Source organism: Mirounga leonina, unplaced genomic scaffold (assembly GCF_011800145.1).
Source record: "Mirounga leonina isolate KUSES-001 unplaced genomic scaffold, KU_Mleo_1.0 Mir_151, whole genome shotgun sequence".
In the NCBI taxonomy this organism is placed as follows: Eukaryota; Metazoa; Chordata; class Mammalia; order Carnivora; family Phocidae; genus Mirounga; species Mirounga leonina.
Window position 1 is genome coordinate 22,970,557 of NW_023270377.1, and position 27,338 is coordinate 22,997,894.

At 36.7% G+C, this 27,338-nt stretch overlaps 1 long non-coding RNA gene across 2 annotated transcripts in view; it reads right to left on the reverse strand.

Annotated features, from left to right (window-relative positions):
- The window catches only part of LOC118012080, a 56,133-nt gene that overhangs the window by 5,248 nt on the left and 23,547 nt on the right, over positions 1-27,338 (reverse strand). Inside the window, exons 2-3 of one of the 2 annotated variants that reach the window (XR_004679604.1) lie at positions 17,065-17,145; positions 4,748-4,840 (exon numbers count right to left, since the gene is read on the reverse strand). This is a non-coding gene — a long non-coding RNA (uncharacterized LOC118012080). The remainder of the gene's footprint in view (positions 1-4,747; positions 4,841-17,064; positions 17,146-27,338) is intronic. The other variant, XR_004679605.1, reaches the window with a different exon arrangement.

Sequence of the window (27,338 nt, forward strand, 5' to 3'; positions counted from 1 at the left end):
ATCTTGCTGGTACCTAAGAAGGGAAAGCCTGACAAGAAAGGGGAAGATCAGCAGAGAGTAGCCATGGAGGATAATCACAAGGGCTGAAGGGCTCTGGAAAAGGAAAAACTTATTGGTGTAGGGAGGTCCAGAAAATAGAATCTTCTCCAAATGTCATTAAGGATGGCAAAGTTTTTACTCTTGATAGAAGGCAGTAATTTTAAAAAAATAAGAGAAAACCTTTTTGTGTGGTTGTGTACTATTGAGCTCAAAAGATGCAAGAAATAGATTATAAATCCATAGAATGCTGAAAGAGGACGAACCAAAGAAGAAATAATGAAGACTCTGAGGTTTCAACTTCAGGCAACTTGGAAGATGATGATTCTCCTAACCAAGGGAAAGGGGAAGGGAGGATCAGTAGGAGGGGCTGGGATAACCGATGGGTTGGACATTGCAGTTCCACAGAGTGCTGGGATTTCCAAACGGAAATATCCAGAAGGTAACAGGAAGTGCATGAAAGGAGGTAAAAAGGAGGTCAAGGAGTACAGATATGGCAGTGGTTCAGAAAGAGATGATCACCAAACATATGAAACGGAATAAATTCTCCACGGTAGATGTTCATTAATGATACATGTGCATTTCTCTAAATCATAATGCAGTCCTTTTGTCTACCTCAGGTCACAAAAAGAAAATTTAAATATTTAAATATTGCATTAAAGTAATGATGGAAAAATCAAAACAGAGTGGCCTGTGCCTTTTAATTATTCTTATTCCTTCATTGATGAAACCCTAAGCTCTTACATTTGATGATAGCCATTATAATAAAGTCCCTTCTATTTTTCATGAAAAGGACATTTCTTTTCAAGAAAGCCAAACTTCGTTGAAAGATCCTGTCACTTAATAACTGCAGCTTTGCTATTTAAACAGCCTGGGTTTGTCCTTAATGACCAGACAAGTGTCTGTCACTGTAAAATTAGGCAAGTCTAACTTTTAACTTTTGGAAAGTTACAGTTAACTTTCTGAGAACCATTCTTCACAAGAATGGGAGAACAAAAGTATAAGGGCCTAATTTCCTAGATACATAATCTCTCTCAACCAAAAACATAGGCTATATTTATTTTTTTCTATAAATTTGTCTATTATCACTTGAACCTCATTCATAAAAACTAAAAATTAGACTGTTCATTTGAAACAGTAGAGGTGTGTAATGTTCTGGATGTTTGCGGTGTTTAATATAGCATACCCTAATAGGAATAAAGAAAAAAAAAAAAAAACCACCTTTCTTCCGAAAGCAAGGGTGTTTCCCCCCTCCATGGCACTTTATGACACTTGGCAGCTCATTATCACACTTCACAGAGTCTCGTGTCAGCATGTCAGATTTCTCTAAATTTTGACAGAATTAAAGTAGTGCCGTTTGATATAATTGATATTGTACAGTTAATCAGGCAGTGGCTCCATAACAGACTAACATTCTCAAAAGGCTTAATTACTGAACTGTGAAGATTTACTGCCATCTGGAAGTTCCTTTCCAAAGTTCTGTTCCTGCATTTTATGTAGGGTTCACAAAAATAACTTGGTCCATTTAGAAATCATGCCCTCGATTTGAAGATTAAAATTGTTATTTTTGGAATCTCATTTGGCCTAGAGATCATAGAAACCTTATGAAAAATAAAGGAGCAATGGCAAATGAGAATGGAGGAAATAAAAGTGGGAGCTCTGGAAATTATTTTCTTGATGTCATGTTTAAAAGTACAGACTCTGGAGCCAGATGGCTGGAGTTCAAACCCCAATTCCACCACTTACTCAGCATGTGACCTTGGGCAAGTTATTTAAATTCTTTGTGCCTCAGTTTCTTTGTCTGTAAAATGAGGATACTAATAGCACTTACATTATAGGGTTAGAGTAAGGATGAAATGTAATAACATTTGAAAAGTGCTTGGAACTATTCCTGGCATGTTGTAAGAGCAATGAAAGTGCCTGCTGTTATTGTTATTATTAAGATTTTAAAATTACTTTGTCCTCAGGATTGTGCTCATCCTAAGAGACAAATATACCATTTGAAAAGATTCTTCTGGCTAGTAAACTCCCTGCGCCTAAAAAGTCATTAAGATAAATACAAAGTAGCAGCGTCACTGCTCAGGAATCCTATAGCCAGGACCTCTCCTTTTGAGTAAAAGGTTGAACTGGATTTTCTCAATTTCATCCTGGCCTAAGAATCTATGATTCTATAAAATTAATTATAACAACTGCTATGGACTGAATTGTGTCCCACCAAAATTTCTATGTTGAAGTTATAACCCCCAATGTGATAGTATTTGGAGATGAGGCCTTTGAGAGGCACTTAGGTTTGGATGAGGTCATGAGGGTGGGGAGGAGATCAGTGCCATTATAAGAAGACACCAGATAGCTTGCTTCCTTTCTCTCTTCACTATTTGAGGACACAAGAAAGAAGCCACCTGCAAGCCAGGAAGAGAGACCCTTCACTAAGGGACTAATTGAATGGCACCTTGATCTTGGACTTCTGTGAGAAATAAATTCTTATTGTTTAAACTAATACAACCAGTACGGTAACTGATAAATTTCAGAAAAGGAGGCTTTTATCCAGAAGAAACAATAATTTATAATTCTCTATCTTGCTGATGCAGAAGAAGGTGCTATGAAGAATAAGAACAAGAATGAAAAGAAGCAGAAGAAAGAAAAGGAGAAGAATTATTGCTGTTGTGGAAATTCTTTCTTACTAGGAAGTTAGAAATAATTTCTGGAGAGAAAGTGAGGTCTTCTGTAGCCTGAGTAGAACCCCAGGAGGATATAGCAAAACAAAAATAATAGGAAAAAAAAATAATAAAGAAGTACATTAGTCATTCTGAAGAATGAGAAAATTATTGATTTAGACAAAACAGAATTGATTTTATAAAATCAGGTCATACATTGCTGATATAACCAGAAATTTCAATTTCATATTTTTGTGAATATTTTGGGGCACCTGGGTGGCTCAGTCGGTTAAGCATCTGCCTTCAGCTCAGATCATGATCTCAGGGTCCTGGGATCGAGCCCCACGTTGGGCTCCCTGCTCAGTGGGGAGTCTGCTTCTCCCTCTCCCTCTGCCCCTCCCTCCTGCTCATTCTTTCTCTGGTTCTCTCTCTCTCAAATGAATAAATTAAAAAAAATTGTGAATATTTTAATATCATCATTTATCCTTCTATTATTGTAATTTTTGTTAGGGATCCACAGTGTTTCACTGAACGGACATACCACAATTTATTGAATAAATCCTGAATTGATAGTAATTTATCAATTATTTTCCCTTGTTTAATGATATGATAAATATGATAAATATTCTTATGATCATAGTATTGGACACCTCTTAAGCACTTCTTCAGATCCTTTAATTCTTACCTGTTTTATCACAGACTCTTCTGTGACAACCATTTCTGTACAAGGTCTGACCAGCTTTACATAGATGCTACCAGATAGCATCTTTCCTCGGGCACCTGTGATGAGTCTCTTGACTCCTGTCCCAAGAATTCTCCATTGACTAGAAGGCATGGGATTCCAAGAAATCTCCTGGTGCCCATGCCTCATGGGATGAAATTTTGATCAATAGGAATGAACCTGGTGGATATAGGCTTATCATCTTTCTATCCCAGGATGGACAGACATGATAAGAATTTTATCAAATTTCTCAGATGGTCTACAGGATTTAGCAACCAGCCGTCCACAGTGATTTTCCTCTTTCTCTTCTTTGCTTCCCTGTGTAAACCTCTCTAAATAAAGCATGTATACATAAGACTTTGTTTTATGCTTTCTGGGTGAAAAAAATCAAGAAAGATGGTATTAGGAATGACCCTAGAATCAGATCATCACAATAGGATTTTGGAGCTGGATTACTCAATGGTCAGACACTAATGAGGACCCCCCCCCCACACACACACACATACACACTGATGGCATCCTACTTACTAAGACTTTCTCCTTTGGTTGATTGAGATGAGGTATAGTTAGAAGGTGAGATATCCGAATGAAGATATGAAGGCAATTATAATTACAGTTATAATTGTAAGGATTGTGGTATAGGCTAGTTTTTGTTCACTGTATTAGAAATCTTAAAAAAAGAAAATGAAGTCTCATAATAGCCAACTGTCAACTCCAGCAAACTGTGAAACTCAGAGATCCTCTATGGCAACTCTGAAGGAAAATCTCATCTCCTCCAGTTACAGTGCCCACTTGGTTGAAAATCAGGCTTAAGATACAATTGTAAAGGTGGCAGAGTTTAAATGAGATTATGAGGCAGCATCTGTAGAGAACTTCTGTATCAGAGTTGGGGCCCGGATAGGGAAAGGCTTGGAGCTCGGAACTGAAATGAGAACATTTGGATGGAAAAGCCTAAGAATCACACGCTCTCACATTCTCAACTTGATATTTTGCTGAGGCAGCACCTTTGTCAGAAGAGAGGACTCTTCCCTTGCATGGAGAATCTGCAATGACCTCATCTGAGTCTGGTGCCTTGCAAGATGATGCAAGACCTGCCACTGAAATGCTTCTTAGCCTCCAAGTCGGTAACCAGGATCAAGTAACCAGGGTCAAATTGCTGAGTGACCACCATGTATAGTTCCTGCTCTTGGGAGAAATAGCTTAAACACCAAGAAATTGCAGAACCTGGATAATATGTATAAGCAGGAATCAGGAGAACATGTAAGAATGGCTCTTTGGCATAAATAGTGAAGGCGTTGGAATGAATATAGAGATTGCAGAAAATTTTTTGACATACCTGCCATAACCTGTAATTCAGGATTCAGTGTCTTATCAGGAATATCTGAAACTGGTCCTAATACTTTCCTGGGATGGATTCTTGAAGCTTGCACTAAAGCAAATGAGATGATTATAAATGTTAGAATTTTCTTGGAATGGTATTAAGAAAGTGGTTAAAAAGTTCATGGAGATGGGAAGGCAAAAATGGATTTATGATGTGAATCCAGAGAATGCATGTGACAGATTATATTTCCCCCAAATGGCCACACCATTATCTCCTATCCCACATTTTTTTTTAATTTTTTTTTTTAAGATTTTATTTATTTGCGAGAGAGAGAATGAGAGACAGAGAGCATGAGAGGGAGGAGGGTCAGAGGGAGAAGCAGACTCCCTGCTGAGCAGGGAGCCCGATGTGGGACTCGATCCCGGTACTCCAGGATCATGACCTGAGCCGAAGGCAGTTGCTTAACCAACTGAGCCACCCAGGTGCCCCCCTATCCCACATTTAATCCTAGGAACTTCGCACCCTCCCATCAAGAGGTGGTCGTTTGAATCTGGGCAGGTTTGTGACTGCTTCCATGAATAGAATGCAGTAGAATTGACATTACAAGATTTCTGAGGTTACATCATTAGTTGCTGTATTATAAATGACACCACACTAGTTGGACCTGGTGGGTGAAGAGCTGATTCCCTAGAGAGATCCATGGTTGTCAAAGGTTGAACAATAAAACCCACAAAAATTCAGCATCTTGTCACATCTGTAAAGTTTGTAGGGCCCATTGATTTGGGGGCATGTTAGGGTATCCTTTTTAAGTAAAGACATGAGCATGTGAACCAGACATCCTATGTGAACCACTCTGTTTCACCGATACCTCTTTATCATCGCCAACCTGTGACTTCAAGGGGGTAGAAGGTCTTATAGAGCAACTGATGCAGGAGGAAAGTAATTGGGCCTGGTTCACAGATGGGTCAACACAATACTTTGATGTTAACTAAAAATGGACTGGTGCCATATTATAGCACCACTCAGGATGACCTAAATGACACTGGTGAAGGGAAACTCTCCCAGTGGGAAGATAGTGAGCAGTATACTTAGTTGTTTAATTCAAAGAGAAAAAAAAAGGTGACCCAGGGTAAGGATATAGAGAGAGCCCTAGGCAGTGGCAAATGGCTAGGCTGGGTTTTCAGTGATCTAAAAACAAGTTTAGAAAATTGATGACAAGTAGATCTGTGAAAAAGGCCTATGCACTGGGCACAAAGAATGAAGATTTGTATCTGACATCAGTGCCCCAGAGCACATCCACCACAAAGAATATATGGCTTATCCTGTGAGTATCAACTTTACTCTGTCCTTCACTACACTAGTGCTAGGAATGCAGAAGCTATCGTGCAGGGGTACAGACTCTACGTGGCCTCTCTTTAATCAATACTGTGCTGCTGAATGACCAACCTTTCAGCAGCAGAGATCAACACATGATATAGCATCATTCCTTGAGATAAGCTTGGTGGCTTATTACAGGTTGATTACATTGGATCCATTTCCACTCGAGGGCCAAGGGTTGGCTATGGGTCAGGGAAATCTTGAGCTGGTGATGAAGAAGGGAAGTGATAAATAGCTATTACAATCCCTAGACTAGTGGCATTAGTGGAGATTGTGAAGTGTTTTGCTTTGGTTTTGTGTGGTTTGTTTGTTTGTTTTTCACTCATCTTCTATTAAGTCTTTGTAGAAACTGTAGCTGTCCTTCACCTTGAAAAAGCCTATGGCAAATTTGACTTGTACATTTCCTCTTTCAGGGAACAAGTGAAGACAACCTAGTCTCACAAAAAAAGAAGGCCCATGTCACAGTAGGGGAGATGTATGTAATGGAGGACATGAGCAGATCTATGTTGCAAGAAATGGGTCTGGTTAAACATCTCCTATGCACCACATCAGATCCTCTCAGCCTCACGTTCCAGGCAATTCAAGGGCATTGATAAGCTTCAGACAAGTGCAACCTGACAGCACCTCACCTCAGAGGTGCTGTCAGGTGGAGTGATCCTCAAGCTGGACTTGAGACACTAGGATGGGGATGGATGGACATGTGCAACCTGGAAATGTGGTAGAGCTAAGTCCCTGTGAGATGAACATTTGCCCAATGAGAGATGGGAGCAGATACATACATGCTGCCTCTTTTCCCCTAAGATAGAAAGCCTGAGACACATTTCATATGGCTTCTCAGATGACCTTGCACCATCAAGCAACCTCTTGCCCATAAAGGTGACTGAATTAATATGGCATCCTTAAGCTGGCTTTCCTTCCTTCCTTCTTTTGCTCCCCAGCCCTCACTCCTGCTCCCTGGGGTAACACTGCCATAAAGGACTTGCCCATAAAACTTTGTTTCAGGGTCTGTTTTGGGGGGACAGAGGCAAAGACACTAAGTTTCTTCATATATTTATGTTTTCTTAAGATAAATTCCTAGATCTGAAATTGCTGAGTCAAAGCACATTTTTATTTATTTATTTTTTTAAAGATTTTATTTATTTATTTGACAGAGAGAGAGAAAGCGAGAGAGGGAACACAAGCAGGGGGAGTGGGAGAGGGAGAAGCGGGCTTCCTGCTGAGCAGGGAGCCAGATGCAGAACTCGATCCCAGAACCCTGGTATCATGACCTGAGCCGAAGGCAGACGCTTAACCAACTGAGCCACCCAGGCGCCCCTCAAAGCACATTTTTAAGACTTAAATTCATATTGCCAAAGCTGCTCTTCAGAAAGATTTTGCAGTTCACTCTCTTGCATTCTCATTTTAATGAGGTATATATGAAAGCGGCCATTTCCCCACATACTCATTAATGATTGGCATTATTTTTTATTATTCTGTAATTATATGTAAAAAATGATATATTTTTATTTTTCTATTGAAGAATAAATTTGGACTTTATTCAAAAGTACATACTTATTGTCCACTTGTTTATATTTAGAAAAGTTTATATGCTTTGACAGTGTTATATCATTTTTTAATGTAATTCCAAGAGATCTTTATTCATTAAAGTTATGAATAAATCCATTCTCTTTCTTATTTGGTGAATGCGTTTTTCCAGTTTTTTGTCTTTTGATTTTCCTTATGATGCTCTTGGACCTACAAACATTTATTGTTATTGTTTTAGAGGTCTGTCCCATTCATCTGGTTCTTCCTGTATCAAAATTATATTGTTTTATTATGATAGTTTTATAGTGCTCTAATTAATATCTTCTAATGCTAGATTCCTATTTTCTTTATTCATTTTTAAAACTTTCTTGACTATTCTTACACAATCATTCTTTCTAAAATCCCAGTTATATGTTAAATTTAACAAATGATTCCAGATATCTGAACTAGATGTTCATGTACCTTTCACTTCGACTTATTTCCACTGTGAATTATATTCCCAAATTAAACAAGTATTTAATGTCTTGAATATACCCTACATGGTCTCTTTCTATTCCCACTACTGCTATGTTAGTTTGGATTTTTGTTATCTGCTTTATTACAATGGCTTCCCCAAAAGAATCAATACCCTACAATCTTGCCTTCTCTCCAAAGCTGTAGGGTTTTCTTCAAAGAATCAAATCTGATGAGTTGCCTGGTTCTCCACACCCTTCAGTATGAACTCCATTTAACAGAGTGGGCAAGACTCTTCACAGTCTAGCCTTTGGATTTGTCTCCTACACCATCCCTCACTATTTTCTTTCCCCTGTCCCATCCCAACCTAAAGTGGGCCTCTATAGTTCTTCAGTTGTTCCCAGAACGGACAATACATTCTGTCATGGGTGCTTCTGCCCAGGCTGCTGCCTCCACAAAAATTGTCTCCTCCTTCTACTTGGTTGTCTGCCTGTCTAATGTTTATTCATGATACTTGGCTCAGCTTTCATCTTCCCTAAGATGCCTTTCTTGATCCAACTTTGAATTTGTTTTCTTTCCTATATATTCCCAGTACGTCTCAAACATACTGCTATCTTTATATGTCCATATTCCATGACCATGGTTGTTAAATCTTTGGAGTCAAGGACCTAGAGCAGCATCTGGCATATTTAAAAAACTCAGTTAATATATGATGGTTGAAAAGATGAATAACTCTCAGTTTTCACATCTTAAAGATGAGGATGATACTTCAACCAAACAATGTGATATAATAGTAAAATTATATAAACATATGAGAGGGGTTTGAACACTGTTAATTGGTATAGAATTATAAGATGAAAATCAAAGATATAAAGTCATACACCCAAATGGTCAGAGTGAGAGAGTTGTTATTTCCTAGAAAAAAGAAAATAATGTAATCATTTACACACTTTGTTTAAAATCCATTGATTCTCAGGAATAATTTTGAGTTTATAGATATTTTATTTGGAATTTTTTTCAATACTATTTAAAAATGTCCTTAGGGTACATAATTATTATTATTTCCACCTCTTATATTTTCTAACATTCTCAAGCTTAGAAACTTTCCTTTGTTAAAAGGTTATCTTTTACCTTTTTTAAATCAGTTTTATCAATTACCTCAAAAGAAGAAACCATATATATAAACATATATTATAATCTGAAAACTGGATATTTATATTCATTTGGGAGTGCTTTTAAAGGGCAAGTACACATTCTGAATAACAAGTTACATACATTAAATGAGTATAGCAAAAGTTGGAAAGACTGATCATAAATGTCTAAAGTTGCTGACATTCTTACTACATAAAAAAAAAAAGGAGTATGGAGTGGAACATTTTTTAAATTACCTGTTAAAAAGAAGTGTATAAATGGACTGAGAAACTGTGATCTCCTAAAACCTTTTAAAAATTTAAAGACAAATTTTTACACTAACAAGTGTACCAAGCTGATTTATAGAGGCTATCCAATTTTGCTGAAGGTTTAAAATATTTTCCTTTAGTAATATATGTACATATGCTCGCCTTTATATAAATTTTATTTTGTAATTCCTTAACAGTTATTTTAATGCAAGATGGTTATGATAAGTTTATTGGGAGCAAGATTTATTTAAGAACTGATATATAACTTAAGAAACAAGAGAGTGATATGAATCCTGTGACCGTTTAATTCATATTTATTGAACAAATATCTATCTGAAATATTCAGAAAATTTTCACAGGAGCTCATGTCTGATTTCCTTCTATTATGATCTTCTAAACATGTATACCTCTTCCCATATTAAATCCTACTTTTGGATTGCTTTAACTACTTTTGCATTTTTTCCTTCTTTTTAAATGTCTTAATATCTTAAGCAACCGACATTTCTTTGGTCTCTCTTTTGACTCTCTTTTCTAATGTTAGATCTATGTATAATATATTTGAAGGAACAATTTTTTTATCTTTCTAAAAAGTAAGACATATATAATGGAACTTTTCAGTACAGTGCTTGACTCAAAATGTCATGAATTAAAATGATACATTCTTCAGGAAAAAGCAAAGCACTTCTGTTGGATATGTGTTAGAGGAAACGTTAGGCAGTAGTTGTGGTTAAGAAGTTTCCAGATATTAAACTTCCCTTGCACTTATCAATTCCCATCTGCCAACCTTTTTGTTTGTTTTTGTTTTTCTTTCTGGCTTCCAGGATATGTATTTCACCTTCCACCGGGTCTATAGCCCCTTATGCACTTCATTCTCTATCTTAGAAATTTCCCTGCCTTTTCTTGCTGAATCCTTATTCCCCAAACACTTCATCCAACAGATATGAAAGCAAAACGTGAAGATGGGGCTGCACATCTGCACAAGCCACTTTTACAGGAAAACAAAAACAATGGTGTAGGAGAGTATGATGTGTAATCAAAACCTAATAATCATTTTATTCCTATCTATTTCCTCTTCACTACTAAGTGCAAAAACATGTTGGTGCTTAAATGGACTCATGATAAATAAAAAAAATTTTTTTTCATTATTTGGCACTAGGCTTGCTGAAAGTAGTTTAGTATGCTGTTTCACTCCCATCCGAAATGCCAGCATGGAATTTTTAGCATCATGGGTATGTTGTGGGATCAACACAACAGACTGAGTATTAAGTCCGTAAAAAGTGAACTTTGCATATTTTTAAATATACTTGTTAGGAAGCAAAAAAAAAAAAAGATTTTTAAAAAATTTGACAAAAGTCACATAATATAGGGTGCAATAAAGATTACCAACAAAGAACTTTCTATACTGTATATAATATGGACATGTCTGATCTTTTAAAATCAAGTATGTCCCTTAAAAAAAAGGAGCTCAAAATATTGCTTAGTGAGCAATACTTCATGTAGCAAGCAAGCAATACTTCATGTAATGGGAAAGAGAGAAATTACTCAACTTTCTTTAATCTTAATAGCTGGTGTTATCACCTTTGAAAATCTGATGCACACTTCTCCACATTAGGGATAGACATCAACTTCAAGAGAAACACTGTGGGGTAAACTCTTCGTTGGTGGCAAAGTGCCTCTCCTCTGCCACCCAGCTGTATTTCTCAAAATCTTTCTCATAAATGTCAAGGGGGGCCCTTCTCTGTTACCACATTTCATCTACAGACAGCATAAAACTTTCACAGGAAAGCTTTAAGTCTTTGGTCCCCAAATGTTTAAAACTATGGTCTTTATATATATATATATGTATTTTTTAAAGAGGAAGGGGGTAGGGGTAGAGGGAGAGAGAGAATCTTAAGCAGGCTCCATGACCAGCACGGAGCCCAACACCAGGCTCGATCTCACGACCCTGAGTTCATGATCTGAGCCAAAATCAAGAGTCAGACACTTAACTGACTGAGCCACCCAGGTGTCCCTAAACCTCTAGTCTTTAAAAGGCCTTGTCTCTATTTGCTGTGCCCCCTCAAATAAGAGTCTTTTACCTACTTTTATTGTTTTGTCATTTAAAAAATGTGTTTTCTGTATATTTTTAAGTACATATTTTAATAGACTTTTAATTTCTACAAATAGTTGATTTTTTAAAAAATAAAGATAACTTTCTTTTCTGATTAGCAAAATATTATATGTTCAATGTAAACAGTTCAGGCTATAAATAATCACCTTTCAACATATGTACTTCTATTTATATTTTTTACAAAAATGGGAACATACTCTAACCTGTTTTTTTTTTTTTTTTTCACTTAACATTACCTCTTAGAAATTCTTGTCCATAACCCAGAGAACTGGTTCTTTCTTTTTTTTTTTTTAAAGATTTTATTTATTTATTTGAGAGAGAGAGAATGAGAAAGAGAGCACATGAGAGGGGGGACGGTCTGAGGGAGAAGCAGACTCCCTGCCGAGCAGGGAGCCCAATGCGGGACTTGATCCCGGGACTCCAGGATCATGACCTGAGCCGAAGGCAGTCGCTTAACCAACTGAGCCACCCAGGTGCCCGAGAACTGGTTATTTCTTAATGAAGAGTATTCCAGGGTGCCTGGGTGGCTCAGTTGGTTAAGGGACTGCCTTTGGCTCAGGTTATGGTCCCGAAGTCCTGGAATCGAGTCCCACATTGGGCTCCCGGCTTAGCGGGGAGCCTGCTTCTCCCTCTGACCCTCTCCCCTCTCATGCTGTTTCTTGCTCTCTCTCAAATAAATAAATAAATAAATAAAATCTTAAAAAAAAGAATTATAAAAAAAATGAAGAGTATTCCACTGTATAACTGATACCTTAATTAGTCCATCCAGTCTCATATTTCCTAACATCAAATTTGTTCCCTGAAACAATCTCCCATTCTTGTTCATACCTTTGTGTTCACCCACAAGACTGTATCTACAGGATGAAGTCCAAGATGGGGAAAGGCATACACATTCTTTTACTATGTTACGAATTGCCAATTTACCCTGCACAGTATTTATATCAGCCTACTCCCAGACCAACACTGTGGGAGAGTACTTGTATATAATTGTATCTCCAGAGTCTCACCAATGCTGGGTTGTAGCCTTTTTTTTTTTAAATCAAATTGATGAAAAATAAGACTTTTATTATTTTCTTTGAATTCCTTTTATTTCTTGTGAAATCAGTGACTGTTTTCTGCCTTCGAGGTAATACTTAGAAAACATTTCCTGTTATTTCCTCACATGGCCTTTTCTCTGCACACATACATCTCTCGTGTGTCTTCCTCTTCTTATAAGGACACCAATCATATGGGATTAGGGCCCTAGCCTTATGATTTCACTATCTTAAATTCACCTTTAAAAGTCCTATTTCCAAATAAGTCACATTGGGGGTTAGGCTTCCACATACAGATTTTGAGGACACAGTGAAAAGTCAGCCATCTGCAAGCCAAGGAGAGAGGCCTCAGGAGAAAACAGCCCTGCCTGCACCTTGATCTTGGACTTCCCCTCCAGAACTTTGAGAAACAAATTTCTGTGATTTAAGCCACCCAGTCTATGGCATTTTGTTATGGCAGCTTGAGCTGACTAGTACGTTTCCCCACCTCAAGATTAGAATATTATTAATCTAAATTTTCATCTCATGCTTTATGATCTCATTTTTTCAGTTTAAATCTCTAACTTTAAATGTCAAATAAAATTGGGATGTATTTTGGTGTAAATGGGAGAAGGGTTTCAACTTTATATTTTTACAAATGCTAAGCCATTTGTTCTAAAAGACTTTTGGAGAATGCATTCAATGCACTGATTTGAAATGTCACCTGTAGTATTTGCTAAATTCCCACTTGTGTCTGCTTCTGGACTCCTTAATCTCTTCCATTGATTTGCCTGTTTCTTCTTATGCTGCTATCACACTGTTTCAATTGTCACATCTTGTCTTTGGCAAGATGTGACAATTGAAACAGCTCACAATATGTCTTTGGCAAATTCCTAATCATTACTCTTCTTTCTCAGAATGTTTCTAAATAATCCTACATATTTCCTCTTCCAAATGAATGAGGATTATATTGTCATGTAAAAACAAAACACAAGACAAACAAACAAAAAACAGAAGGCACCTCTGTGGTATATTCACAAATAAATTCATAGAAAATTCATGTCTTTACAATATTTGTGCTCCCAAAAATGACATGCAATGTCTTTGCATCCATTCTAATGCCCTTTGAGGTCCTTCATTTAGTTGGTCAGTTTTTGTTTTTTCTTCATACAGGTTGTATGTATTTTTTGCTAAATTTATTCTTGGTTTCCTTTGTATGGGGCCTGGACTTTGCATGGGAAGATGAGATGCCCTGCGGAGTTGATGTGAGTCTGAAATCTATCCCTCCTTCTTAGGTCTGGCTTATTTCTAAAAACATCATTCTTGGAGAACTTCGATAAGCTTCCGACCGATTTTGTTCTTGAGAGCGCCATCGTTTAAAATACAGAACCAGAAATGTTGAAATGAGAGGCTTCTCCCTGTATTGCTACATCCACCTTGTCACTGATTCTCAGTAGCTGCAAACGTGACCTGAGAACAGGCCTGCAAAGCTTTGGTTGCTTAGCAACAAATGGGACTAGCTCCTCCTTTCCCCATTCTTCTAGAAATAAAGGCTTAAGCCTCAGGGCCCTGAAGGGAAGCATCAGTAGTAAAGGGCCTTTCTTCCTTAATCTGCCTTTGCTTACTTCCAAAGCTTTGGTCACAGGATGGATTTATAAAGGGAAGTCTCATCACACTTGGGAGGGGACCTGCTCTGGAAAGTACCTCGTAGAGGTTAGGGTGCCAAGAATTCCCAGCTTTGCCTATTTTCCAGGATCACATTATTCCCTGTCAGGATCCCAATTTTAACCAAAAAAACAAAAAAAAAAACAAAACAAAAAACCCCACATCTTTCACAGAGGACTCTGCTGCTGTCACAAAGTGGGCTCGGAGCAGGAAGCAGGGGTAGAAACCACTTCCTGCAACAGAAATGTACTATATCCATGCATTTTCTTGTCTGTTCCCCACAGGGTAGCCCAAGCCCAAGGCAAGCTTCCTTCTATGTATCCCTTCTTCTGCTGTACTTCATTTAAGGCTACAAGGAGTTACCAGGGCACTCCGACAATGCTCTTCCATTCAGCTCATTTAATCCCCCAACTTAAGAAATGAACCTATCCTCTCCCAAACCTCTTTCAGCCATGACACTGTGCAGGCCACTAGCCACCAGCCAGACCACGGCTTGGCTGTTCTTGGTTAGGTGTCCATCTCGGATCCAACCTGCTGTAGCCAGAGGCAACGGATAGTATTGTACAGAGTGAATGTCACTGGGTAATAGCAATTAGCTTTTCTATCCTACTGTCCTTTATCAACTTTTGAGTCACTTTGTTTCAGTTTTCTCTCTTTTATACAATTTAGAGACTGTTTTCAACCTAATTTGAGGGTGCACTTTTTAAAGAAACGAGTTGTTTAAGCCCATTTTTATTTAGATTTAATAATTCAAAGGAAATGTGTTCAATCATTTAATACAAGCAATTGGCATTTATGGGACACTTAGTATGTGCTAGGTACTATCACATTCCCTTTTAATAGAAGTGATATATTATAATTTAATCCTCACATGTGGGATGTTTATCATCTCACATGATAGATGAGAACTCTGAGGCACAAACAGGATAAGAAACTTGTTAAGTAGCACACATCCAGTAGTGAGTGACCCAGGACGGCAACCCAGGATACCTGATGCAGAGCAAGATTTTTCTGTCATATTAGTTCCAGTTTTCCATGCAGTGTCCTCTATTTTTTTTTGTTTTGCCTTGTGGTCCATATGTTTTGCCTTGTGGTCCATATGTTTTCTCCAGCTCCATTGGTCTCCTTATTCCTGTCGCTATTTCAGACTTACCCCTTCCTAGGAATGGGATGCCCTCCTTCCTCTGAGGGAACTCAGGCGACTATCAAAAGGCCCAATCCCAGAGAAACAGTGAGGAGGGCCCCGGTGCTCACTTTACATTCCAGGGATGCCAGTGGGGCCTTGGAATGTTGTTGAACTCTGGTATGAGAGAGGCGCTGAGGCCCCATCCTTTCTCAGAGCCAGCCTGCAGCCAGGGGGATCTTTGATATTCACAAGGCTTGCCAGAATTTCCTCTACTTCCCACAGGACTCTCTCAAGAAATGGCATCTTCTTTTAATTTGCTTCTAAACTCTATTTGGAAGAAAATCTTTGACATTTGTGGTGTGTGCTTGATATCCTTTCCAGAGCAAGCAACCTCCCCCCTCATCCCACTCCACCTTACCCCTGTGGTTGCTTTATTTTGATCAAAAGGTACTTTTTTGGTTGGGGGTAGGATGTGTGTCCTTATGCCACCATCATTCTGGAATTGTGAGTTTCTTTTTGCTTCATCCGAGTCTAGGTAATCTTTAATTTATTGGTATCTACAGGAGGAGCATTTTTCAACTACCGAATATCACCATTAAAATATGCCTAAATATTTTAGAAATGAGCAATCAGCAAAAATTTATTGTTTCTGTACACAGACCCCATTTAACTGAGGTGCCTAGAACCTAACGTTAAAGAAAAATAACAATAATGATAATAATAAATGGTAACTTAATATTTCATATAATAAAACCAGTAAGTATATGTATATGATTATAAATTAATACTTATCCACCAGGAATCTAAATGTCATTATAAATGCTACATATTTATCAAAAAAATCCCATTGAGACCAGGAAAAACATTAAAAGAACATTAACCTGCTATATGGCACAAAGTTCACCAGTTTTTCGTTTGCAGTTTTGTATTCTGGGATATAGCAATGAATTAGACTCTGGATGTCTGACAAAATTTCACCGACTCCAGTAAAAGTCAATGGAAGTTTTGCATGAGTCAGATCATGTTCCTTAAGTTATTTAAACACTAAGTATGAATTTGGACTAATAGAAGAGAAATTGATTAAGGTCAAGCAGTTTATAATTAATGTGTAGACCAATAAGCGCTACAGAACATTTAATTCCAAAAGCTATTGTAAAGTAGGACAAAATACTTTAAACATTAACTGGAAGAGCTTTCACTGAATTGTGTATTTTATGGAAAAAAGGTAAACAGAATGATGCAATGATTTCTTTTAAAGGGATTATACTAGCTGAAAAATGCTCATATTCTATGTGGAATTGTCTGCTACAAAAATGAATTCCTGGAATTTTACTACTACTAATATATAAATATATATATTTATGTTCCATTAGTGTTTCACAAACTAGTATAAGAAAAAACTTAAGTCTTTCTGCTACAGAAATATAGCAGTAAAAAAGTCTAAATATAATACTACTAAGCCTCATAAAACACAGAATCCTTTCTCACCACTAAAGTCCTAAAAGGAGGATGCAACATGGTCAGAATTATTTCTGGTTTTGAAAACATCAATTATGAAAACCATTAGGATTGTGTTTTTACCAGCAACTGCTTACCACATATCTGGGAATTTGGTATAATTTTCACAAATGAGGTAGCTAATGCAGTTTTATGCTATAACTTACCTCAAAATAGTACCATGCCTCTCAAGGAGCATCCTAGGTCTTGGAGATATTGAGTGCCACACAGGAAATTATATCTATGCTCTGCAGGAAAAAGAAAAATATCACAAGACAAGTAAACCCATGAAAAGAAAGGCAGGTTGAGCAAAAACAGAACAAAAAGGACAGAAAAAAGAATAAAAATTTAAAAAGAGAAAATTATGACTTCTATTTCAGCATAAAGTAATGGTTCTGGTTTTAATGTGAAATATTTTTCACTGCTATTTAGTTTTACTTCATACATCTTCCAGGGGAAAAAAAATCACTTAAAAAATGATGGCATATGGCTGAAAGCTAACCTCATGCCCTCAATGAGAGGGTAATTAATTCAGACAGTGTTTAGCATCCAGTTGTAACCCTGTGATCCTTACATTCACCTACTGACAAATCTGGTTCATGACTATTTGGAATATAATTTTTCTACACTGAATCATTTCCATAATAAATTACTTTTGTGGCTCTTTTTATTACATCTGAAATTATTGCTATACTTTAAAAAAAAACTAAGGTAAAATAAGTCTTCCTTACCATATTTTGAAAAAGATTTTTAGAAACCTCCTTTCACCTGTCAGTCTTGACTTTGAGGACTGATCAAAACTAACGTATTGATATTTCTTATATACCAATATTGTCCTTCCCAAGAAGGTACCAAAGCATGTATATAATTATTCAAGGCAACCTGGTAATCTCTCTTGAAAAAACAACTCCTGAGCCACCACACCCCAGCAGCTACATACAGTGTGCCAACTTCTCAGTCCAACAAGAAGAAATTAAAGAATTTCAAGGTAATAAAGATAATCTTTACATGCATTGGAAAACATATTTAGAAAGTGGAATTTCTAGCTTGTCCTTTTACTATCATAACTGACACTGGTCTGGATCTAAAAAAGTTGGGACTAATGACGTATGATTTTCCCAGCAAATGTAACATTTGAGACAAATAGCATGTAATATAGCATAGAATATATTTTTAAAAAATGAAGAGGATCCAGAAAGAAGGACTCCTGCTGTTTCTCAAACTCCAATGTCAAAAGAGCCAGATGAATGAATAGATGGAAGACTAGGGCCTGTGTAAGTGTATATGTGTAGTCAAGTGGGTAGTGGGGACAGTGACAAATTAAAAAGAGCAAGTTCTGTCTAAAGGAGTAGACTAATGTGCTGGTGTAAACACACACACACACACACACACAGTTTTTTATGCAGAGCCATTCATTAAATATTTATTAGCACATTCCTCCTGATCAACACTCATTCCCCCAATATCCTCATTCGGACCTATGGCTTTAGAACCATTATATAGAACAACAGCCAATGTTATATCCAATTCCAAACTATTCATCTGAACTCCATATTGTCATATCCAGCTGCTTATTTAACATCTCCACTTGGGCATGTATGAGGAATCTCAAACATAACAAATTCCTGATCTTTGATTCTGCCTTCTGAAATCCAAATAGGATCTCCCCTCATTCTTTCCCATCTCAGTGAATGGCTCCACCATGTATGGTTGCTCAAGTCAAAACCTTCAAGCAGTCCTTGAAACTTCTCCCTTTTTCCTATCCTTAAATCCAACCCATGAGTAAGTCCTGTGGGCTTTACTTTTGAAATATGCTTAGGATCAGACCACTTCTCCCCATGTCCATCATTACTACTCTTATTTTATCCTGTGTCCTGAATGATTGAAATAGCCTTAACTGTCTCCCTGCTTTCATTTTTGTTTCTTCATAGTCTCTTCTTCATGCAGCAACTAGAGATTCTTTTAGGTACTAAAATAAATAAAATGTAAAGTACCCCAGATACTTTAGCCCCAAGATGATCTTAGCTGGGGGGAAAAAAGACTATTCAGTGCTCCTCCACCATGGAGATTTGCCCTCCTTTTTCCATCTGTCTCGATGCTACTATATGTGCACATCTATCTCATCACAACCACTACTCTGGAGCAGTCTATCATTATCTGACACACTCTATTTGCTCTCTTGTTAATTGCTCATCTTGTGCCTGTAACATGAAAGCTCCAGAAGGATGGGCTTTGTCTGTGTTCTTCACTACTCTGTCCAGAGAGGTAAGAGGTTCCAGGCACACAGTGATTGCTCAATAATGAATGAATGGATGGATGGATCAATCCATCGATTGATGGATCAATGACTAGATGGAAGAAAGGAAGGATAGATAAATGAACAGTTAAAATCTAAATCCAGGCATGTAATCTCAAAGTGTATGCTCTCACCATTAAACAATTTCACTCATAGATGGCATCAGGTCATGAAGGGCCTTAGGAGTCAAAACAAAGAACTTCAATTCTATTCTGAGAACAAGAGGTTATTGAAGGGTTTTAAATATAAGAGTGACACAATTGGATTCACACTTAAGAAAGACTACTTTGACAGAATCCTTGAGAATATTTTGGATGGAGGGAAACCACTTAGAAAGATTCACAATAATCTACGCAAGAGAGACCGGTGGCCTGGAATAGGGTTGTGGCCATAGAAAAGGAGAGAAAAGGACTAATTAAAAAGTTGTTTTAAAGATGGATTTCTAGGGATTGATCACTGATTAGCTGTGGGAGGTAAGCAGAGTGAGGAGTTAAGGATAATTTACATGGTTATGGGTGTCATTCTCTATAATAGATTGGCTTCGGAAAGATTTAGTTCCATGTGGTCATGCTGAGTTTAAGTTTGTAGGACATCCACATGAAGTTATCATAAGGCAGTAATACAGAGGTCTAGCCTAGGGATGTAGACTTTGGAGCCATTTACTCTACAGATTATAACTAGAGCTGTTGAAGAAGAGATCATCCAAGCAAACCATGAAGATTAAGAGTTGAAAAGAATCTAGGATAAAAACATGAAGAAAACACGTACGAAACAGGCAGAGGAAGAAAATCTTGCAAAGGAGAATAAGAAGGGGTCAGCAGTAAAAGCAAAACCTACTGTTGTTTGCCCAGAAAGAACTAAAACCATTGACTGAGGTGCCTAATATATTCTCGAGAATCGTATGTACCAGGAGACTGTGAATCAAATTACACCATCATTCAAAAAAGCTAATGTGTAAAACCATCAGAACAGAGTAGATGGACAAGCTGGAAAGACATAATGGGTTGATCAATACAATGTCATGCTTGGTATTAAATATGGTGTATTATAAATAAGCAATAACGGATAGCAAGGTGCTGGGAAATGTCGAGTAGAGAAATGATGACAGAGGAAATAAAAGAAAGGGGAATGAAATATCATACCAAGGGTAACAGCCCATGTAATCATTCTACCTCAATCTTCCCACTACACTCACCGTTTATTTGTAAAGTTTTGCAACACTTTGAAATCTCCGATAGTTACTTATTACCAACATCAACAGGAGGGGGGTTAGTTAACAAATTTATACATGTGTCTCACTGTAACTGTATTGTACACAATGAATCGTGTTGTTTATTGTTAATTCTCATGAGAAAGAAGTAGTCATTCTAATAGCAAAATCAGCTAATTTTCGATGGTTGTTTCAGAGTATTATTGCAAGATCTCTGACATTCCCTTTCTAACAATTGTAAATGCATTTTTTCAGCATAATTGTACATAATGAAGATACTCAGAATAAAAGTTGAGATTACATTTTAAAAATATGTCTTGCTTAGCAACAGCTCACATTTATTGAGCAATTATGTAGTTCTGAATCTTTTAAGTGCTATACACATGTCAACTAATTTAGCTTGCACAACAACTCTGTATGGTGGATTTTATTATGTTGCCATTTTACAAAGGAAGAAGCTGAGGCACAGGGCTTTTGAGTAAGTGTTTTGCTTGTTCTTTTCAGTTATTTTGCCTACAATATTTTATCATGTTGGCCATTCATTTATCAACATTTTTTTTTTTTTGGTGAGAGCTAAATCTTTCATCAGATACATTACACCTCACAAAATGACAAAAAATATTATCTCCATCATTTTATATGAGAAGTATTAATTTTGTATAGCAATAGAAACAGATTATATTGTGTTGCTTTTTGAACTGAACAATCATACAGAGACTGAACTCAATAATGAAGCACTCATACATATAGATTTTAATATGAAATAAGTATAAAAATGTGATCAATATTTAATCTCACAAATATTTCCATTTGTAAATGGAATTCCATTTCCATCCAAATGGGCTTATTTCCATTTCCTGGTCAGAGAACCTCCAGAGATCTCAGCTGACGGAACCTAGGACTGGGAGGGAACACAGCTAGGCAAGTATTCCCCAAAGCAGCTCCTGAATGTCTAGTTTCTTTGTACTGAAATTATTTAAAGGGTACACAGCTTCTCATTTCACCTTCCTATTTTTCCCTTTTGCTGCCACCATAAATTTCAAATTTTCTGTAATTTCTCACTCCTTGACTAATGTATTTACTGACTAATAAGTACTTTTGGCTACAAGTTTACTTTTAGAGAATATTGATAATCTATATATACATTGTATTTTATATTTTATATTTAAAATACATGTAATACCTTGTCTATTTAAAATAAAAGACAGTATGTATTTATATTTTAATAGTTTCCATAAATGGTCTTCAATGTTATGTACATCTGATAAACATGGGTGAAATACTCTATGTAAAAGGTGAAATAAGAGCTTGGAGTGATTAAGTCAGATAGCAAAGTCACTGGTTTGATTTAATAATATTGAATAGATCTCTGCAATTCAAATAAATGACAATTGAGTATGGAGTAAATAAATGAATGAGTCCTTGTAGTCCCAATTTTGTTCTAAAGACAGAAAACATGTGTAGATATGCTAAAGAAATGTATGTACATCCACAGAAATACATAGTCAGATGTGCCTATTAATGAATGTTTCTCAGGGAAATTTATATCAGAAATGCATGACTATTTGTGAATGAATTTGTAGTAGAAGGACTAGCATGTATTGGGATGCTTGATTCACAAGATTGGTTTGTTCTTTTTCTTTTTTCCATTAACTAATTTTTAGTTCCAAAAATAAGTACCTAAAGGAATGGAGAGAGATGGATGTGGTATTGCCAAAGTGGAAACAGGAATGAACAGAGGTGGGAAAACTGTAAAGAACTTCACATGGGCATGGGCATGTCCACACACTCACAAATGAGGACACATAACACCGGGAATCTGAATAAGATTTCTAAAAATGTAAAAATGTCAATATCCTGTTGCAAAATGTTACCATTGGGAGAAACCTAACAAAGTGTATAGGGGATCTCTCTGTATTATATCTTATAAGTAAGTGCAGACTAGTATATAATTATCTCAATGGAAATTTCCATAAAAGGTAATTAATTTTAAATTAGCTTTATTAAACAGTAAAGTAAAATAAAAATCAAATTAGTTTTTACAATCTACATTTTATGAATTTAAAAAAAATTCATGTATTAAATTCATTTTAAAGGCCACACTGTGTTTACTTTATTGAAAAAGTAACTTATATAATTATCTTATTTTCTATAACTTTGTTACTCTATTTAAGGGCACATCTATTTGTTAATTTCCTCATAAGTAGACTTATTTGTTGCATGGACATGTGACTGAAAAAGAGTCCAGCCAGGTTTTATCTATAGCAGGGCGCATGGGAAAATTATGAAGCAGCAAATACAATGTTTTATTGCACCTGAAAGTAGAATAAGTGATTTTTTTACGTGGAAAAAACTGCAATTGCTTCCCAGTGTGGATGGTAACAACAATAATTTTAGAACAATATTGTAGAACAATAAGAAGAAGAAGGAGGAGAAAAAGAAGAAGATGAAAAACCCAGTTATCACTTGTGAAGTATTTTTTATATCTAACATCAATCTAAATGCTTTGCTTTATTAATTTATTTGATTTCTATAACAATCTCATAAGATTAATAGTATAATTATCTTCATTTTATAGGTAAGAAAACTGAGACCAACAGAAATTAATTCTGCCAAGGCAAAATATCTACTAAGAGTCAAGGTTTATTAAAAGCAAGGCAGAATTCTTTTGGCCTTCAGCTACCTTCAGGGTATCCAAATCCTCATGTAAATCTCTCCTTTACCCAAGATCAATCTGCATTAGCTAACTAAAATTTCAAGATACTTAGCTTTTGGGTAGAATTATATCAACAGAACTGATAACACTGATTATTTTTTGCTAATCTTTAGAACTTTATATGAACTGTCCTGACATTTTAGAAATTTTTGTGGTCCGTGGGGAAGAAAAAAAAAAAAAACAAAACAGAAATAATGTTATAGCATTTCCAAAAGCAAAGAAGAGAAACAAGCAAACAAAAAACTCAAATGACAAAATAATGATGGATTCATACTTAGTTTAGTCAACAGTTTTAGAATTATTAATAAGTGTTAATTACAGCATGGTTATAATGAGATTAAATGCACAAGTTCATAAACTTGATTTATTCATTTTACAAGTATTTATTAACATTATTATATGCAAAGCAGTATTCTGAGAGCTAGGAAAAACATGGAAATATGTAAATTGCTGTCCTTGCCCTCAAGGAGCTCAAAATCTGTGCAGAAAGATAAGAAATGTAGGCAAATAAATTCAGTGCAAGTCAAATGTGCTGAGATTCAAATAAATGGGAAAAATAAAATATTTTAGTAGGTGAGTATAAATGTAATTCATAAAGGTGTCTCAGTTATGATACTTAACTAGCCTTGACAATAAAGGTAATCTATTGATTTACAAACTCAAAATATCACTAGTAGTGGAAGTCACAGGTAAGGCTTGATCCAGCAGCTCCATGGCATTCACCAAGGAGCTTTTTTATTTCTCTCTCCAGTTTTTTTCTAGTGTGGCAAATTTATTCCAAGTCAAGTTAACTTTGTCATTACAAAATGGTTACCAACAATGACAATAGGCAGGTGGGAGGGAGAAAGAGAGTGAGAAAATAATTGACTGATTTTCTTTCCTCAAATACCAGCTAAAGTCTAGGACTTCCTTCTAACTGAAACACTGAAGTCCTCTACTGACCCTTGGCCAATCTTTCTGACCAGGGCAATCCCATATATGAAGTAGCCTAAGGCCTTGATTCACATGACCCATCATCCATGAGCCAATCTCTACTATACCAGGTCTTATGGTTGTATCACTCAAATGGGCATCAGCTAATCAGAGTTTAATCTTAGAGGAGCTGAACTGGTTTAATTTTACTCAAGCCATGTGGCTTCTAGACAAAGAGGGTAGTGTAGAAAAAATACGAGGGGGCAGCCCGGTATGTTCACTGCAGTCTGTTCTGTGCGTCCATACACGCCCTCCTTCCCATACAAAAGCCCTCTTGGAAGAGGTGGCATTTGAGGTGAAGCCATTGAAGAATAGAAAAATAAATACAAAGCATTCTTTTCTTAATGATTTCATGAGGCACTTCAAGACCTTTATGAGTTAAGGACAACATTACATTCAATTTCCTGGAGTGAAGAAATGATGAAACGTCAGTTTTTCAAGTCTCCTAGGTTTCAGAGAGGGAAAGCTGTTCCTAGAGGTAGAGTTGTTTTGGCTTCTATCTTACCAAGAATCCCCCCTTTTGCTCCCCACTTCTCCATGTAACCACTCAAAGTCAAGTTTTCCAAAACTGAAACCCGACTAGTTTTGTGGGTGAGGGTGGCTGCTTAATGCACTATGAGACATTCTTTTATTAGATTTTAAAACTGGCCCTTGTGTGCCCATGTTTGTGGGCAGGCTTGCCTCTTCTGATATTCGGTGCCTGCTCTCAAAAGGCCTCTGAATCAACTTCTTCCCCTAATTCCTGTCATTTACGTTAGCTGTCCAAGGTCCAAAACTCCCGTGCCACAACTTCCCAACTTTCAAATTTGTTTGAAAAACAAATTTTATCCTTCCGTTTCCATTTCCCACAATGAGTCCATTCTTTCTACCATGTCTTATACATTTCTATTTCACTTATTTAAACTCCCCTTTTGCAGTTCCTTATTTATAGTTGTCACCAAAACATGTCAAAGTGAAGCCATCATTTCCTGACCTTACTTCATTTCCCACTCACCTTAAGCAAGACTGGATTTCTTCAGAAAATACTGCAACTTTTAGCCTCTAATGATGATTATACCTTGTTTGCCCTTCTCATATCACTCAATGGGGAAAAGAGAAATTAACTGGTTTGGGGGTCTCCAGATCCTTAACTTATCATTATTATTCCATTTTCCTTCCTTTGATGTTTAAAATATCCAAATTAACCACTTTTTAACATTTTTGCATTTCCTTCTTTTTCTCTGCCTCCACCTCCCAAAAGATGCTGATCTTTGATTGTTATTTTCAGAATTTCAGAATTGGGCTCATATTTTTCTCCTGGTATTTAAAACTCGGTGCCATTCTCAACAATTTCCAACTCTTTGTTGAAAGCTCACCTTATATAATTAATTTCAAATTCTTTGCTTTCTTCAAATTCACTAAGCTCTATATCTCCTCCATAATGGCTTTCCACCAACATAACCAATTCTCTAGAGATGGCATTCTCACAGGGTTCAGACTCCTCAGGATTTCAGACTAGATCCTCTCTTGTTGACCCATAAATTTACTTGCCATCTATCCCTCTCCCAAGTATCTACTCTTCCCCTTCATCCAGAGCTTCATCATTTGATCCCTTCCATTTTTCCTGGTCCAGTTGACGCTTCTTGCTACAACCTTCTAAATGGCAGGTCTCTCCTGATGCCCCACCCTCTGGTGAAGATTTGGCTGGCTTTCCTTACATGTTTCTCATTTTCACATGCTCTCTCCCTGTTCCCCAACACAAACTACACATTCTATCTAAACTGGTTTAATTACTACCCCCTGAACATATCAGTGATTATTTTTACCTTGTAATCTTTGTCCACCCTCTTTCCTGTAGGAAGAAGTAGGTGTAGGAGTAGGTTATTGCTACTTCTATGTCTATGCAAATTTACTCACTCTCTGAGGAATCATTCAATTTCTACCTCCACATGACTTTCCCAGCCCCCTCATGCAGAGTGGCCCCTCTCTTCTGAACTCCTATGGCACTTGTCTGTACTACTCACTTGGAAATTTATCATATAGATTTTATGATTATTGAATTTGTCATTGGTATATATGGGCTATTATTCTCAACAATATAAGATTCCTGAGGGTAGGGTTTATGTCTCATATTTCTTTGTATCCTCTACCCAGTGCTAAGTGCAAAAGAAGGGCATAGTGCAGTACTGTTGAATGAAATAAATGAAGAAAAACTTGGTTCTAATGCAGCAAACCCTAATTCAGGTTTTCTATCAGATGGCTATACTACATTTTGTGTAAACTATATGGTTTAGTGACAGAATAATAGAACAATATAACAAGAAACCACTCAAGTCAATTATATTAAGCTTTCCATGAATGTGATGTAGTAATCAAGCTTACAGGTTCTAGAATCAACAAAACCTGGGTTTGAATCCAAGCTTATTAAATGTGTGAGGATGGGCAAATATCTTAACTTTTCTCTAAGACTCAGTTCCTCATCTTTAAAATGGAGATTGTAATACTACCAGCCATATGGGGTTGTTTTAAAGATTAGAGCAAAATGTTAAGTACTCTGCTGAGCACTTAGTAAGTGCTCAAGAAATATTAAATATTATTATTATCGGATATCCATAATATAAAGAAGACCTATTGCATTAACGAATTACTATATGATTAGTTGGCTGCCTAGAAACTGAAAAATACTCTTTACTGGTACACACTGACCCCAAGGCATGCCAATTACTATTACATGAAATATTAATATGTATATTTTACAGCAGGTAGTTTGCAAAGACGTCAAGTCTCATGATGTAAAACAATGAGAATTCTCCAGCATTTTTTGAGAAGCATTTTTTTACATTAAGTTCCACCTCTACTACAAGTAGCTGCTCTAGATTTCAGTAAGAAATGGTTTACCATGTTCTATGCAAGAGCTACTGACTTCTGTTGACGTTTTGGACCCTTAGTGTATTTTACCTACATAATCCATGGGTTTAAAAATAGGGAGCTAATCATGAATTTCTACCTCCTCAAGTTTCTCTCTTCTGCTGACAATTCAGTGGCCTCTTCTTACTCTTTTACACAGAGCAGAAGTTACCAAATTTTTCCATTGACTGCCCACTATGTGGCAGGCACAATTTCTACATGGAGAATTAGGGACCTCTGCCCCCAAGGAGCTTATGTTCCAAAGGCATGAGGTTTGAGTGGCAAAGGGGCAGCCACACTCCCTTATTTTGTGTTTATTTATTCTCTTTGGACGATTGTGCAGCAAGCTTCTAAGCTACTA